Raw genomic sequence first — 17479 nt, forward strand, 5'->3', positions numbered from 1 at the left:
ATGGTCGGGGTATGTTTTCCCTCTTACATTACGTATTCTTTGAGGTTTTACTCCTTTCTGAGACCCGAACTCTCGATCATGGCACACGGTTTTGTTCTTTGTACCTTCTAATCTGAGATCTCCTGTGTAACCAGTGATTCTCAACGATTCGGCCTTCTAAATTAACCCTCATCTATCTGCATCACTGTACCCGATCCTGCAATATTTTCCCTCTCACTTGTACCACTTAGCCACCGCTTATTCTTGAAGGTAGATGGAGCTTGTTGCATTTAAATGTTCCCATCGATCCTCTATTTATATCGAACGCATATGTTTCCGTCAGTCTGAAACGACTTAAACTCTATTTTTCGATTTGAGAACCATTACCAATAAATGCCGAGTTTTAGATTCGAACCCAGAACCGCAGGTTAGGCAATGCCAACCACCGTTATCGTTAAGCGATATTGGATTATTAAAAGTTTATTATAATTTTAATTTTTAGACAAAATTATTGTATTTACAAGTTTGCTAAGCCAAGAACCCATGATACGGAAGCTTAACCTATAAAAAGTTAACTAGACTTGTTATTCAAATTTGATGTCATCTTTTTATTTTGTTTTTAATAAAATGTTTCAATGACCCTACTCTACTTTACCTACTCGTAGAATATGTTGATCGTAATCAGTTTTTTCGTTAGTAACCGGTCTATTAATAATAAAAGAAAATTGTATAATCAAGTAATTGGAAGTCAACGTAAAACTGGGCGTCTCCTAAAAACAATGCATGTCGAATTTACAAACAAATGATATATGTAGTTGTTGTTGTTAGTTTTTTTTTTGTCGAACTTGATTCATAAATGGATTACGAAACGTGCTAATAACAATATTCATATAGAACGTGCCTAATATTACATATACTGACATTAGTTATCTAATGATTTGTATGTGACTGTGGAATAGATGAGAAAATTATGTATCAAACAGGATAAATAGGTTTGTGATTGAATAGCGGGTCAAGGGTGTGTTGACACACGTTACCAATTCATGTTATACACAGTAAGGATGTTTCCATAATAATTGTTCTTCTATTTGCATGTCTTGCTTGAAGAATGTCTAGTTGTCGTCCTCTTCTATCCCTATCGTCCTTAATATCTTTTTTTCCTAAATATTTTGGCTAGTCTTAGACCTCGCGTGTTTGCGCCTCCAGTGACACTCCATCTGGTTCTTCAGCTATATCTCAGTTAGTTGTTGAGTGACGTGCGGCCATCATTGATTACCAGTTCTCATGGGATATCTATGTCCACCATGGTCTATTGGTTTATCACTTCTTTTTTGCTTTATCAAGTCTAGAATTCTGACAGTTTTCTTGCTTTCATTTTTCTGTTTGGACTAACCTGATTTACTAAATATTCAATTTAATATACGAGAGCCATTTTTTTTTAAACCTCTGATAGGCTATAAATAAAAGACAAGTTCATATAAAACATTAATTTTATTACTAAAATATTGAGACATTTGCAGTAATGCAGTAAGCAGTAATGGTGAATCTGCAGTTTTCTTCCATTCTGTCTATTCGTTGAACCAGGTCATCTGAAACGACAGATTTGCGTTCTTGGCCCTTCGATACCATTCACGCATAACCCCATCACTCATGAAGTTTTCCCCATACACACGACTCATTCTCCGATGGATTTCTGCAGCACTATGGCCTTCAGCATATAGAAAACGAATCACACAACGCCGACTGACGCCTGAATGTGAATAATGGCGGAGTGTGTAGTGCGAGAGTTTGACGGATGGTTCTCAAATACGGTAAATAATGAACGATACAGATTTTAAATTTGTTTGTAGTTATGATTCTTGGTATTAAAATTATTTCGAACATTATGATAATGAAATGAACTGTAACCTTTTCTATTTAAAATATTCACACTCCAAATACATCATTCTGTGATATGTTGAAAATCTTGTATATTGAAGTTTATAATCAGTTTTAGTATTAATATATTTGAACAATTCTGACGTATTATAAATTAGAAATTGAATTACGTCTTCATTCCAGGGTTAATTGTAGTTATCTGGAAAATGTTGGATGGACGTTTTGACAAGTGACGTTTATAACACAGAGATACATACAAGCACTCCAATTAGCTATAACGGTTGAAATTTAATTATTTTTATCCCACATCAATCCCAATCATAAAATGGATTTTATAGTCAATAATAAATGAGTCGAAACTAAGTTTGACGAGAAAGGGAATTGATATTTAGGTTGTGACATTAGATGGCGCACAAGTCAGATAGAACAGATCGGTATGTCACTAGATGTCGGAAATACCATCAAAGCGGTTTAGACAAAAAACAGGATCGGAAAATATCTACGAGTATATTCGCAGAAGTACTTGAAGATAGCACTAGTTGCTTGAAAAATACCACTTCAAGTTTGAAGACGCCACGTTGTTAGGTATTTGTTTAGCATCGTTATTTGAAAGGCCTTATCTCAACCATAATAGAAGCTTCTAGATTCTACTCTGGGTGAAACTGCTTCTTCGTTATCAACAGTAAAATATTGGGTAGCAAAGTTTAAAGGAGGCCGTAGGACCAGCGAAGACCAGCATTGCAGTAGTCTACCAAATGAGGTGACGATACCAGAAATATTGAAGAAAATCCACGAAGCAGTACTGAATAATCATCGAGTGAAAGTACGCGAGCTATCAGACATAGTAGGCATTTCAAAAATTGCGGTACATCGCATATTCACTGAAAATTTGAACATGAGAAAGCTGTGCGTGTCATGAAGATGTTTCCATCGATTGTTTGCCAATGTTCCTCAGAAATATAACCGAATTTTTGCGCCTTGGATGAACCTTGGTTCCATTACTTCACATTCGAAATAAAAGAACAATCAAAATAATGGACTTGAGAGGGAGAACCGGCTCCATAGAAGGCAAAGACCGTTCCATCTGCAGGCAAGGTCACGGCGTCGGTTTTTTAGGATAATTCTCATTGACTATCATGAATAAGGAAAAAATATCGACGGCGAGTATTATGCGAACTTATTGCAACGATTGAGCGAAGAAATCAAGCAAAAACGGCCGCATTTGGATAATAAAAAAGTGTTGTTTCATCACGACAGTGCACCAGCACACACATCTATTATTGCAATGTCCAAAATTAACGGATTATGGTTGGAATTGCTACTTCATGCACCATATTCGCTAGATTTAATGCCCACGGATTATTTTATGTTCCCAGACTCAGTGGTGAAAGATTTGCCAACAATGAAGAGGTGATGTCGGCTATTTTGAGGAGCCTGACGATTCTTATTATAAAAAGGGTAAATTATTGAACATCGTTGGGAAAAATGTATGGAGCTAGAAAAAATATATTTTTTTTTTAGTCCAAGTACTTACGAGATCATCCTCGTATATATATATATATATATATATATATACTTTACACACCAAAGATTTGTCCTTACTTTAAAAAGCTCGTAATTTCTCACAAATCAACATTCTAGTAGGTGTTTCCAATTAATCGGAACCCAAAATATGAGTCTTAGTTTATAAACCACATTTTTTGATATTTTTAAATACTTTCACTACTCCACTTATTCTCTACGTCTGTTGCGAATACGTGGTATTAGTAATCTCTGTTTACATATTTTCAAAAACGGTAATTTCAATATTCTCAAATTCAGGCGCGGTTTCTGGACGACACTTTTAATTTTATTGGTATAAATGTATTTTATAGAGCCGCCCCTGTACTCATATGCTCGTTCACTTGAGAGGAATAATTGATTTATTGTATACGCACTCATGTTCTAGCATGCTGGTACCCATCATTAAAATCCGCGAGTATACGTCCTTGCGCTTTATATTACATCTCTCCTTATAGTGCACCTTGCACATATTTCTCCATTACTTAAATGCGATTTTTAAAGTGAAATTAATGGTCGAGGAGTTTAACTATTATGGGAGTAATCGTGCGAATTTACCTAACCTTCAAATATTGAACTATATTAGAAAATAGTTTGTATCTGAGGGAATCATTCAAATCCAAAAGTAAAGTTCGGAATACTTCGAGATATAAACATTTATAATTTCTATAAATAATAATTGGTATACATATATTGTTGTAGATAATAATCTGCGATAATTTTCTGTTGTTTATGCATACCTAACCTAATATAACCTAACCTTTGTCATTCTTGACGTTTATTAGTGTCAAAAATCAAATCGAGCGCGAATTTTAAATTTTAGGTTAGAATTATTGTATTGGTGTTGGTGCACTAAACGCGTTAAGCACAATCTCCTGGGTTTAGAACACTGTCTTCTATGGGATTTTTCTTTATTACTTATGTTCAAATTAAACATAAACATGAAATTTGATGATTTATAAGAATGAACAAATTATTAACCACTACCAGCACAGTTGTCTATGACATGCTAGGAACAAAGCTTCTGACTAGTAGTGAAAAAAGTTTTTCAAACCATTGTTATTGATATTTTGGAATAAATACTATGCATAATGTTATTTTTGCGTGTAGAATGGTTTTCCTCAATAAAGATCCATCAAAAATTAGTTACGAAAAATCTCAAAAAGGCACTTATGATTGCACTTATGATGGTTTACCTCTGACATACAAAATGATCGTTGGAAGTTCTAGAATGTTTCGTTTGGTTTCTTACAATAACCTCAAGAGCAGTCGGGAGTTTTCCCCATCTTCTTCAGATAGGAATTCTTCGGACGTTGTTTAGAGAATATACCAGTAACTCTTCTAAGCTCGTCTCTGTTTAAAAAAACACCTTTTTGAGTCCAGTTAGTGAAATAATAAAGAAATCTCTTCGGTTGTTTAAGACATGGGATTCAAGATTTTTCACAGAAGTGTTTTTCCAAACCAGTTTGGCATTATTATTATTATTTTGATCAAGAGGGGTGGCTAGGCTGTTTGTTTGTTTTGGTTTCATGCATAAACGACAAGAGCTGTTCGGAGTCTTCCGCATGTTCTTCAAATCTTAATTTATCGAAAATTATCTAGTGAACATCCTCAGCTTGTCTTTGCTTTATGACTCCAGTTAGTAGAAAGGATCTCTTCAATTTATTTTGAGGGAAACATGGAGTAAGACTCCACGGTTCTGGTGTCTTCTGGTTTTTCCCACTTTTTTAGACCATGGTGGTAAGATTTTGGTATTTTCGAGACGAGCTGTTTGTATTAGATTAATGCACATTTTTTTCTGATATGAACAGCATTTTTTGAAGGTAGGAATCCAGTTTTTACTAGTCTTAGGACCTTATTTACGGTTATTTCCAATTTTCATCAAATTTTATTTGCAGTCTACTATTAATTGATGATGATGATGTTTTCTATCTCTTGACTATGACTTGATTAACATTAAAACTTTTAATACCTATGTTTGATGGCTTTTTTATCCGTTTTTTTTTGTTTCAAAACTTTACTAATTTTTTCAAGGTATTGGTTTTCGTAAAAGTTTCCACTATCCTGATTCTAAAAAGGATTTCAAATAGACGTTAAAGGAATAAAAATCACTTTAATTAACTTGATTAATACCGAAATCCTGCACAAAAGAAATCTCGATAACAACGGCTGAAAAGTTTTGAAAAAAAAAACTGTTTTTCTTTATTCTGTATTTTTATGGCAGTGCACTATTTGCATAGAAAAGGATAATTAATTTTTGAACTGGCAAAATTAATTAAATCTCGTGAAAATTCTATCAGAATTTCATTTTATGTTTTTTTTTTCGATTATTGTGAATCAACCTACTGGAGTTTTATCGACTTTTGTTTAATTCAGCTTACAATTGATTCAAAGTATATGAAATTCATTATCTTATTTAACATTTTACTTCTTAAATCTTATTATATGTTTTCATACTAATTTGTTTTTTATTTTAGGTCTCTTTTCTATGAATATCAGTTTAAAATAACATGAATCAAATGACGAGACCGAAGTAGGTGGAAACGACAATTTTTACATGACATGTTTAACTGATTTTCATAGAAAAGAGACCCAAAATCAAACAAATCATCATTAAATTATCTTCAACTTATTATTTTATCTTCAAATTGTCCACCATTTTCTATTTGATACCATACTAGTCTAATATAAAAATGTTTTTGTTTTTGTTCTGTACACAATGCTTTTTAGATATCACTAGAAAATAGTGTACAAGCGATAAATAGGTAGATTTGTCAGGCGCTTACTTCAAATCGATCTTTCTTGGAAAGCTTCCTTCAACTTATCTCGAACAGCATCTTTAGAGTCAAAATGTTCGTCCACCGCCTGTTTAATTTCATCGTCTCTGTTAAATATTTTACCCCTTAACTTCGGTCTTTAGTTTTGCGAACAAAAATTAGTCGGACGGAGCCAGATCAGAGCTATATAGTGGGTGTTCAATATCCGTGAAGCTACCTTGGTGTACAGTAACCTTTGAAAACGAAGTAGTGTGGACTGGAAGCGCGTAAGCTGATTTCACCACGATAATTTTTGACGCAACTGCCTTAATAATTATTTTATTTATTTGGTTTATTAAAGCCAATCAAAAGAACACCCTCGCAGTTCCAAAATATTGTAGCCATTCTTTTTTCGTGCTTCTCTTGACCTTTGCTTTTTTTGGGATTTCATTTCCACTGGAATTTGTCGGAATATCCCTTGGATATCGGACCATAGTTTTGAGAATCCACCTTGCACTAATTTTTATCACATTTAATTGCTCATGAAGAACCTTTAGAACATTTGATTTGCTGCAATTTATTTCGTTTCTGGTCACAATTTCGTCTACTAATTTAATGTTTTCTGGACTAGTCACCATCAAAGACCTTTCCCACGGTTAAAAATTCTCGTCCCAAGCGACTCACCTCAAATTTGAGTTGATGTTACCTCCTTTAGTCAAAAATTTTGTCACAATACGAAACTCAATTTGAAACTTTGCAGCAAGTTGAAACTTTGTGTAAAGCTTGTTGAAAATTTGAATGACATTTGAAGATATTTGTTTTCAGAGAAAGTTTCCCAACACAAGTTCTGACATCTTCACGTTGAGATCAGAAACTTTTCTATGAGCAATTCCCATAATTGAGGAAATCGAAATGTCAAATTTTTATCTGTCTAAAATATAATTATTAAATATTATTTTTACCATCATCTGAATAAATTAGAAGGTATCTCTTGCAATTGATATTTATCTAAAGGATCATCATAATGATGTTACTAAATATAAACCAGCTTCTAGACTATTATAAATGCGTATTGATACTTTATGGGATTTCTGGAATGCCTCTCACCAAGGTTTTTTCTGATAATAGTTGTAAAGGCCGTAATTATTATTATGCATGACCGAAGGGATAATATATAAATTCCTTCAGACTTCAAATTTTTATAATTGTTATTGGATGAAAATATTGTGTAGTTGGAAATTGCAGATACCATGATGGCGGTGATATGGGCTATTGGTTTTTTATTTTATGTTTTACAGTATTTTGAATATTATGGTGATAGCTGGAAGTTACTTCTGACGGCACTAATTAGAAAATAAAAATGTCTACATATAAAAAATAGTTCAATCGTTTTTCAACAGTCTTATATAGTGGAGAAATTTCGGTATTTTTAAGTTGAATGGTTACAAAGAAACAAATTTTTTTTCGAATTCTTGGACCCTACTTTAAGACCCTGTAACTTCGGAGGCATTCACCTCTTTACCATGAATTGCTCTCAACGTCATATTTTCGGTTCCCCTAATCACTCCGAGCCGGTTCTTATGCGGGGTACCCTGTATTTTGGTGATTAAGTACGTGCTGGTAGACCCTGTACTTCAGTTGTCGTTTTGTGGAATGATTCAAAAAAATCTCCATATTTTCTGTGTAATAGAAATTATAGTGAAAAATCTGGTACTTTATGAATACCGTTTCTTTCTAACAATGTTTAAAATATATTAAGTACTCTCAAATTTTGATACGAGGTTTGGCTATTAAATAACGATACGAAACGAAAAACGGTTTTATTATAAAAATTATTCTACATTCCAATGCCCCCCTTCAATATACTTCCCTTTCCTCGCCACACACCTTTCCATACGTTTTTTCCATTGATCGAAGCAGTGCTGGAAGTCTTCTTTGGTGATAGCCTTCAGGAGTTCTGCCGTTTTTTACTTTACCGCTTCCATCGACTCAAATCGGGTCCCTATCAAAGCAGATCTTTTTCTAATCTTTCAAGGAAATCTGAGCAGACCGTTGACGTAAGAGCTTTCGGTCAGGAGTCAGATTTTTTGGTACCAACTACGCACAGCCTATTGTCATGTGTAATTACTCGTGTAAAATGTTTCTAATCGTTTTTTTATCGGCGTTTACAGCCTCGGCAATCATCCGGATGCTCATTCGACGATCTGCACGCACAATTTGATTGATTTTGGTCACTGTTTCCGGAGTTGGAACAGTCGCAGGGCGACCTGGGCGCTGGTTATCTTCAGTGGCTCTCGGCACCCACTAAAGCTTACTTACACCACTCAAAAACACGCGAACGAGATAAAGAATTATCCCCATAGGCCTCTTGCAACAATTTATAGCACTCAGTCGGAGTTTGTTTCAATTTAACACAAATACTAGACAAGATATCTAGATACCCAACCCGTCTAGGGCGTCCTCTAGGCGCGCAGTCTCGTTATTTAATAGCCAGACCTCGTATACTACTTAAATTTTGAAATTTATGTTCACCAAACCACAGCTGTTGTCAGATTATGTAGTATCCAACGCCAATAAATCTTTTTGACAGCCAAATGTTCATGCAATATTGAATGTTTGCGAGTGGAACTGATGCCCAAATATGCTTCAAGTCGATTTTGTACGACCTTTACGAAATGTAGCGAAGAGCGACCGTGATTGAACTCGGAAAACCAGCGAAACGCGGTTGCTCGAGATGGTGTTTCATCATTAAAAGTCGAAGCGAGTTGATCTGCACATTACTGTTTGTTTAATCCACGTCTTAAGTCATAGAAAATCATAGCACGAACGTGTTCGATATTTAATTCAATATCCAGACCAAGATGAATGTTTCAAGTATCTGAAAACAACTCATATAGCACGACAACACGTTGTGAGTCCGCTCCCCAATGAAAATATCAAACTTTACGATGACAATGTCAGATTTGACTTAATCACATGAATGTTGCCATATCTGAAAACTTATGTAGCAACCCTCGTAGAGGATAGTCCTGTGATTCTTTGGTCTCGGTGCGCAAAACAACCTTACCGATTGATGCTGACTGAGAGAAAATCTCCAGGTCGTCAACCTCTTATAGCTGCTTATATTTACGAGTCAGTGCTGGATCCGCATTTGAATTTACTCAAGGATATACAAGACTAAATATAAAATTATAAAAGCGAGGAATATTATTATTTAAAATAAAACTGAAAAACACAACAGATTGTCTAAATTTTTAAAAAATATGTGGAACTGCATGATAGATATTTGATAGACGTTTCGACATATTTCGGCCTTTATTACCAAACTACAAACATATTTTTCTTAAAAAATTGAAGCTTACGAGAATTACCAGAAAAGTTTCCGACCTCAATTTGTCAGTACTTATCAATATAAATTGTCAAATATATTTACTCATACATTGAAAGATCCTCACTAAAATTACAGCCATTTCGGCCCCTAACTTCTGTTTGTTAATCATATAAATGATTCTTTGTGAAAATATTTCTAAAAATGGAAAGAAATTGTGTTTACGGAGATTCTGGACCATTGTTTACGATCTTAAAATTTTGAATAGCTGAATTCAAACGTGGACTGACGGGATGGTGGAAAATGAGTCAACCAGTGATGTCAACGCAAAAGCTCCCCAAATGGTATACGACAATCTTCGGATGAAAATTAGAAAGGTATAAGAAGCTATTGACTCATCAAAATAACGCATTTACTATATACTAATTGAAAAATTAAGCATGCGCGTCACATTTTCTTACTTTAGATCAAAAGCCCCAACGAATGAAAATTTTCTACGTCTCAAAAGCGACCGCATTTGAAGGAAAAGTATTTTTCTATCAGAGCAACGCAATTTTCTTCCTTACCTCGTTAATAATTATGGCTAAAATCACGAATTGTATTTAGAATTGGTTGATCACCCATCGCAATCACCAGATCTGATTCCCATCCTTGAAGATCCTCTTGCAGGTGAGATATTTTCATTATACGAGGACATTATCGCTTACGTTGAGGAGAAGGAGGGTAAATATTATATAGGAGAGTTGGAAATGTTAAAGCAGACTTAAAAAGTGACTATTATATCTTCTGAAAACGACACAGTTGGAAAGTGAACCGAAAGAAAAAACCATTTATAATAATGTTGAACTATCAATTTTATTTTTTATTCATATCAACATTTACTGTTTCTGACTGTTAGATGTTTCAAAACCTCAATCACAACGTTTGAATTGACCGAACAGTGCCTTGCAACTCATTAACAACAATATTGAATACATACATATGTTTGCAAATGTGTTCAAAATGAAATGGAGAAGGAGCTCCTACAACATCCTTCAAAATTACTCTAGTTACATCCTGTATTGTATTGTATATACGAATGGGTCGGTACTGGTCTGATTGATAAATTACTGGTTGGTGTAACATTATTTCACAGATTTTTGATGCCTCAAAAACCGTTTTGTGTCATATGATGAAAGAGGTATTTATTCATTTAAGTATCGTTATGAATAACAGTATTTGATACCAATTATAAAATATGATTGTCATTCGTGGGTCTTTTAAATTTAAACATTTAACAGCAGTAACTCATACATTTTACTGTTTACTTAAAAGGAGGGCTTCCAAGTATTTACGTGAATTTTCGAAACAGATACTCTCTCAAAGTAGAAACGACCTCTTGATAAAATACTCAATAATTATGAGTATCCACTTCAAATCTATGAATCTAACCATTCCGTGGCTTTGTATAATATATAGTTAGCTCAAGGATATGTCCTCTTTATGTAAGTAAATTTTATTAGAGAATCTGCTTAAGGGCGAGATGGAGTCGAGAATCCACCGAAGTTTTTAAGTAAAATACCATCAAATGGTTCAAAAATCACAACGAGATCTGACGCCGGATTATCCGAAGCTCGCAATAGATACTTTGTATTGAACACCCAAGTCATTGAAACAGAGCTGATCTAGGATTGCCGTAGGAAACTAAAAACAATATAGAAGGTAATATATTTGTTGGAGAAGAGTGCACAAGCCTATGTATTCACATGAAAGAACTGCAGGCTGTAAGAAACTTATTCTGATGGATGCTTTATGGTGCTGTGACATCTAAAAAATAACTGGAACCTAACAAACACAGGATATTCTTGAAGAAACCCTTAATTCTCTCGGGAAGGTGGAAACTCCGAATTATTTAGTAAAAAAATGTCTTCCCATTTCAAACCAACGGTTTGGACGAGAAATTCGTGGAACCAGGGATAAGATCACCTTGAACCCAGTCATTATATTACAGTTTATTGTGAAACTGTAAATACTTTGATGTAGAGACCTAATTGAGCTCCCAAAGTTTATACAAGATTGCCGTAGGAAACTCAATATTGTTGGTAAGAATTTTTTTGGTAAGAGTCCTCTTAATTTGGGAATCAATTTAGAGAAAGGAGTGCAAAATCCTTTTCCTAGACCAGAATTTTGCTGAAAAGGAAGAATCTGAAAGAGAATTACTCTGATGGTTGCTTCCACGACTCTTGAAATTTCGAAATTTTGATGCTGTGATGAAATATAGGGATCTACTACAACTTGTCACCGACTTTCTTACCGTGTAAGTCAACCCTTTATTCTCTGGGGAAAAGAAAGAAACTTCGAATTACCCAACAAAATGTCTGGTCATTACGAGTTCAATCTGAAACTGTAAATACTCAGAAGTAGAGATCAAATTAAACTTCGTTGAGTTTTGACTTTACGCTGTGTATAATGTACAATCTATTACATAACTTTTTGATAAAAACGTGCCTAAATTCTACCCGTTCACATATTCGCTATAAATGGATCATTTGGTCCACTTACTTATTTGATAGAAAATCAGTTTCCACTTTGACAAATTGCGACCGCTTCGTTTTACACGAAAATTCAATGTTTGTTTTCACTTACGATCGATTGGTTTTGGGAAAAGATATATCAACATGACTCAACCAATTTACGTTGCGAATATTTTAAAATACTTTTAGTATTTTTTCAGGTCTGGGAACAGAAAATAATCCGAGGGTGCTAAATCCGCCGAGGTAGCAATTCAAACTTTAATTCATGAATTTTGGTCATTGCAGTAACGGATCATTCTCTTCTCATCACCAAATACGGCCGTTTTTGCTTGTTTTCTTCGCTAAAAGGTTGCAATAAGTTCCCATAATTCTCGTTGTTGGAAGTTTTTCCTTTTTCAAGATAGTCAATGAAAATTATCCCATGCGGATCCCAGATACATCTTCAAGGCTCTGTTTTTGTTTCTTTGTGAGCAAACGCGGCACTGATCTTGCGCACAGCTTTCTCATGTTCAAATTTCCAGTTAATACGCGATGTACTACACTTTTTAAAATGTCTCACCCAGAGTAGAATCTAGTTCAGCTTTTGGTTAGGATAAAACCTTGTATCTAAACGATGCCCATATAAATTCACCGAAAAACTTCAATATTGATGGTTACCAACCAAATGCTAAACATATTGGTCCATTCTTTATGAAGGTTAAGAACTAGCAATCCAGAATAGTCAATGTAAAGGTCACAATTTTGTAAAGGAATGTCTAGTCTTTGGTGGTTAGTGTCTTCCGGTACTTCCTAGAGTTTCTCGGTACGAAACCAAGGTTCCTTATGGCTCCATCAAATGTAATAACATTAATTTAAATGATATTCTCTATAAAGTGTAATTGACTATCATATATAACATCAAGATCTTCCAAATATTTCAAGCACGTAATTCAAAATGCGATTATTAAAATGACACGTTTGGAACTAGACATTTCTGTGCGATATCAAACCACGTATGAATCTGATGACTAAACATATTCAGGATTTCTACCGCGAACAAAGATAATGTCACCTGGTTGGCGAAAAGGTTTGGTCTTATAGAACATGTACGTTAAAAGTTTTTCTATTGGACCAAAACTCCCGAGGATCAACTTTATATACATCTTTGTTTATAATCAGAGGATAAACGCTACCCAATAGGGGAATGAAAAACGGGCGGGAAACGATTAAATTTAGATGCGACTTGCAGAAATGTCAAAATTTGGAAAAAATTACCAGAAAGTGTGAAAAGTTTGAACAAATGGACGAAAAAAGTGATAAATCATTAAAGACGAACAAAGAATTTGACAAAAAACGGATAGGAAACAATAAAATTAATGTGGAACGAAAGATAAATGTCAAAATTGAGAAAATTTATTTTGAAATTTGAAATAATTAATTTTAAAAATTATAAAAAACTAATGAGGTTATAAAAACCGTTTTGAAAACGAAAAACTCATAGAAAGTGTAAAAAATTGGTAAGAAAACTGAAAGAAAGTGTCGAAAATTATAAAAAAATATCAATAATTAAGAAAAACTCGAAAGGAAATCTCAAAAATTGGGAACAACTGAAAGAAAGTGTCGAAAAATAATAGAAAAATGTCGATAATTGAGAAAAACCCGAAAAAAAATCTCAAAAATTAGGAAAAACTGAAAGAAAGTGTCGAAAAATAATCAAAAAATGTCAATAATAAAGAAAAACCCAAAAGGAAATCTCAAAAATTGGGAACAACTGAAAGAAAGTGTCGAAAAATGATAAAAAAATGTCGATAATTAAGAAAAACCCGAAAGGAAATCTTAAAAATTGGGAAAAACCGAAAGAAACTGTCGAAAAATAATAGAAAAATGTCGATAATAAAGAAAAACCCAAAAGGAAATCTCAAAAATTGGGAAAAACTGAAAAAAAGTATCGAAAAATAATAAAAAAATGTCGATAAATAAGAAAAACCCAAAAGGAAATCTCAAAAATTGGGAAAAACTGAAAGAAATTGTCGAAAAATAATAAAAAAAATGTCGATAATTAAGAAAAACCCGAAAGGAAATCTCAAAAATTGGGAAAAACCGAAAGAAACTGTCGAAAAATAATAAAAAAATGTCGATAATTAAGAAAAACCCAAAAGGAAATCTCAAAAATTGGGAAAAACTGAAAGAAATTGTCGAAAAATAATAAAAAAATGTCGATAATTAAGAAAAACCCGAAAGGAAATCTCAAAAATTGGGAAAACCGAAAGAAACTGTCGAAAAATAATAAAAAAATGTCGATAATATAGAAAAACCCAGAAGGAAATCTCAAAAATTGGGAAAAACTGAAAGAAAGTGTCGAAAAATAATAAAAAAATGTCGATAATTGAGAAAAACTCGAAAGGAAATCTCAAAAATTAGGAAAAACTGAAAGAAAGTGTCGAAAAATAATAAAAAAATGTCTATAATTGAGAAAAACCCGAAAAAATATCTCAAAAATTAGGAAAGAGAAGAGAATTCGCAGTTAGTACTGATGTTAACCTTGAAATCGACACTATTTTTTATACCAGGAAGAAAAAAACAGTTCAAGAAAGAGGTCTTTGAAGACCTTTACATTATTAATTGGTACACACTATATAGAAACTCAACTACTCTCATTCCAGTTTGGCAAAACATAAAAATTAATGACAGTCGACCACAAAAAAAATTGTTATTCAATTCTGGATTGATGGAAGTTTGAATATCGTATTCGTTAACCACTTAGTACGTCATCACTTAGATGATAATAAATGACATCATAATAGATGACTGGGATGTTACATTAGATTAATCCATAAAGAAACTTTTTCAAATATATATATAAGCGAAGAAGTTCTAACGATATAACATGTCACCATAGTAGACAAGCCGTCAAGTATCTAGCTCCTCGTGTTGTATCTTTAGTTATACGAGGTATGATTAAAAAATATAAATGCGATTAATTATTTTATTGAAAACAACCGATTTTGCTTGTACTATCAACGAATTATTGATAATAGTCCGATCAAAAAGAAAATATCGATATTCAAACGTTTTATTTTTCGGTCCTTGTGTTTACTTTTTGATCAATTATGGGTGTTCTTCAGTGCTAACCTCGAATATATACTTTTAAATTTATTTGGGTCATCTCCGCCGAGAAAGCTGAAACGTTATTTTTTCCCATTCTTTTTTTTCCGAGTTATGTATCTAGATGTGAGATCTAAGGTCAGGAAGGAAAAGGATGCATGCAAATGATATCATTCAAATGACCCTTAACTGTCCAATGGCCCGACCTATTATCAAACCCTCGTTTTAAAAAGGTGTGCTGGGATATCTTTCAGCATATTTTATTACAGCGGTAAACAAGTTGCTTTAAAAGGTTGTTTAGTAGGGTGAATATGGATTTTTTCAAGAAAAAACGACGCTATCAGGTGGAGAGGTTAAAGATTCAATTTGAAGAATTGAAAATTATAAATGAAAATTATGAAAATTCATTCTTAAACTACAACTTTGATGGTTGTGTTGAATACGGTCTATCATCAGATTTTCAACATTTCTTCTTTATCATGTTTATAAGGACTCCCCTAACAACTATCGAATTATTTCAATAAATATTTTATGAGTAAGTCATAAAGGATATAATATACATTTTCAAAATATTTCACTAAACTAGAATCTAAAACTTCAAAAAACAAAACAAGTAATATATCAAGTCTATTGTAATTATTGTGGCGCTGTTTACATAGGACAGACATCTCAGTATTTAGAAAATCGATTAAAAGGTCATCCAACAACCAATTAATAGTCAACGGAATCAAAATTCATAGTTCTAGTTCTTCAAGTTTTAAGATATGGAAATACTGATGTGATTAAGTCAAATCTGACATCTGAGTGCAATTTGAGTTGTTTACAGATATTTGAAACATTTTGGTGATGAAGCGCCTTCTCAAGGCTCAACTAGTTTTCCGAATTTACTGAATGGATCTTTTAAATCCATCAAAAGTTGTCATCGCATGAAGTACTTCGAAGCAAAGGGTCACCGTTCCATTAGAGCAACGTTCAACAGTCAATTCTGAATGATACAATTAGGAAAGCCAATCTTAGAAGACGAAGCGACAATGCGAGAGCTTTCACACATCGCTTCAAACAAAAACAGTCAAAACATTGATTTTATTGGTTGTACGTCTTTGTTTGGAACCCAATGATTTCTTTTTATTCCAGCAGATCAAAAATAAATTACCAGATCAATTGAAGCGTCAGTTTTTCACCCGCTTTAAAATCTAATTTTCAATTAGATGAGACCTAAAATCAAAAGGATCTAGGAAACTGAAGAATTTTAAATTTACTACATGGTGTATCATACGGAATTATTGATTAGACTGAAATTTATTATCAGATTAATCACACTTATAACGTCATCTAATCTGTTATTCCTTTAATCTCAACGAAGGTCGTGAAACTTCAAGGGTTTAATTCGAAACTTGATTGATCGGTTCAATGTTCTTCAGGAAACTTGATTGTTACTTGAAAGGATTAAAGGGATTCTATGCAGAACGTTGTTAGTTTATGGATACAATAGTTTAGTTTAGTTGTTTGACATTCCCGGTATTTGAAAAAGATGTGACAGTATGGAGAGAAGATGAGATAATGAAGGTTTCAATCAACAGAAATCGCTTCAATCAATAAAAATACTTGCTTGTAAAATGATGTTAATCAAGTCATTGAATAGATTCGATTTCAAAATTTAATGGTATTGGAATGTATTGAATGCCTAAAAAGAGTAATATACAGAAGAGTATAGTGATAAAACAAAAGAATTTATCAAGAAAATGAATAAAAAATAATCTCTAAACCACCCCATTTACTCAAATCACAGTTTTTCTTTAAATTTCGTGCGATTTTTGTAAAAATTTGTGAAAGACGATTTCTAGACTCCCTGGTATCTGGTCACTTCTTGCAAACATGCCTCAAGGGTCTCAGATCAGACGACCTATGAAGAAAGTCTTGATTTTCGTTCTCTTCTAAAATAAATTGTGGCACTATATTGGCCATCATTTACAATACAATTCACTCACTAGGGCCATACAAACGAATTCCTGAGCAGACCATGATTGAATGGAAAACATTAACTTTTGAATAAACGTATATTTTCCAACATAGTCTTTTTAAGATCGAACGCTACACGCACGGGTCTAAATCTGGAGACTAAGTTGACTTATCAGTAAAATAGTTGATGGATTTTCATTATAGAGTTTGCACTTTTGCAAAGAACTCTTTTCTTGGTCAATTATGATCTTTTATTTCATATCCTCGTTAAATATATCCAGAATAGTCGTCATTAATTGCTTTATCCTCTGAAAAGCTTGGTTTGGTCTTTACTTTCTGGTGTATTATGATACTAAAGCTACAAATCTATCGTCCAACTCCATATCGTGAATGTTATCATAAAGAGACATCTTCTAGGCGTC

At 33.4% G+C, this 17479-nt stretch overlaps 1 protein-coding gene across 6 annotated transcripts in view; it reads left to right on the top strand.

The window, feature by feature from the left end:
* Window positions 1-17479, top strand: part of LOC130904046 (disco-interacting protein 2) — a 255151-nt gene that overhangs the window by 22824 nt on the left and 214848 nt on the right. The gene's annotated exons all lie outside the window — the stretch shown is intronic.

The sequence above is a fragment of the Diorhabda carinulata genome, chromosome 2 (assembly GCF_026250575.1).
Source record: "Diorhabda carinulata isolate Delta chromosome 2, icDioCari1.1, whole genome shotgun sequence".
Taxonomy (NCBI): Eukaryota; Metazoa; Arthropoda; class Insecta; order Coleoptera; family Chrysomelidae; genus Diorhabda; species Diorhabda carinulata.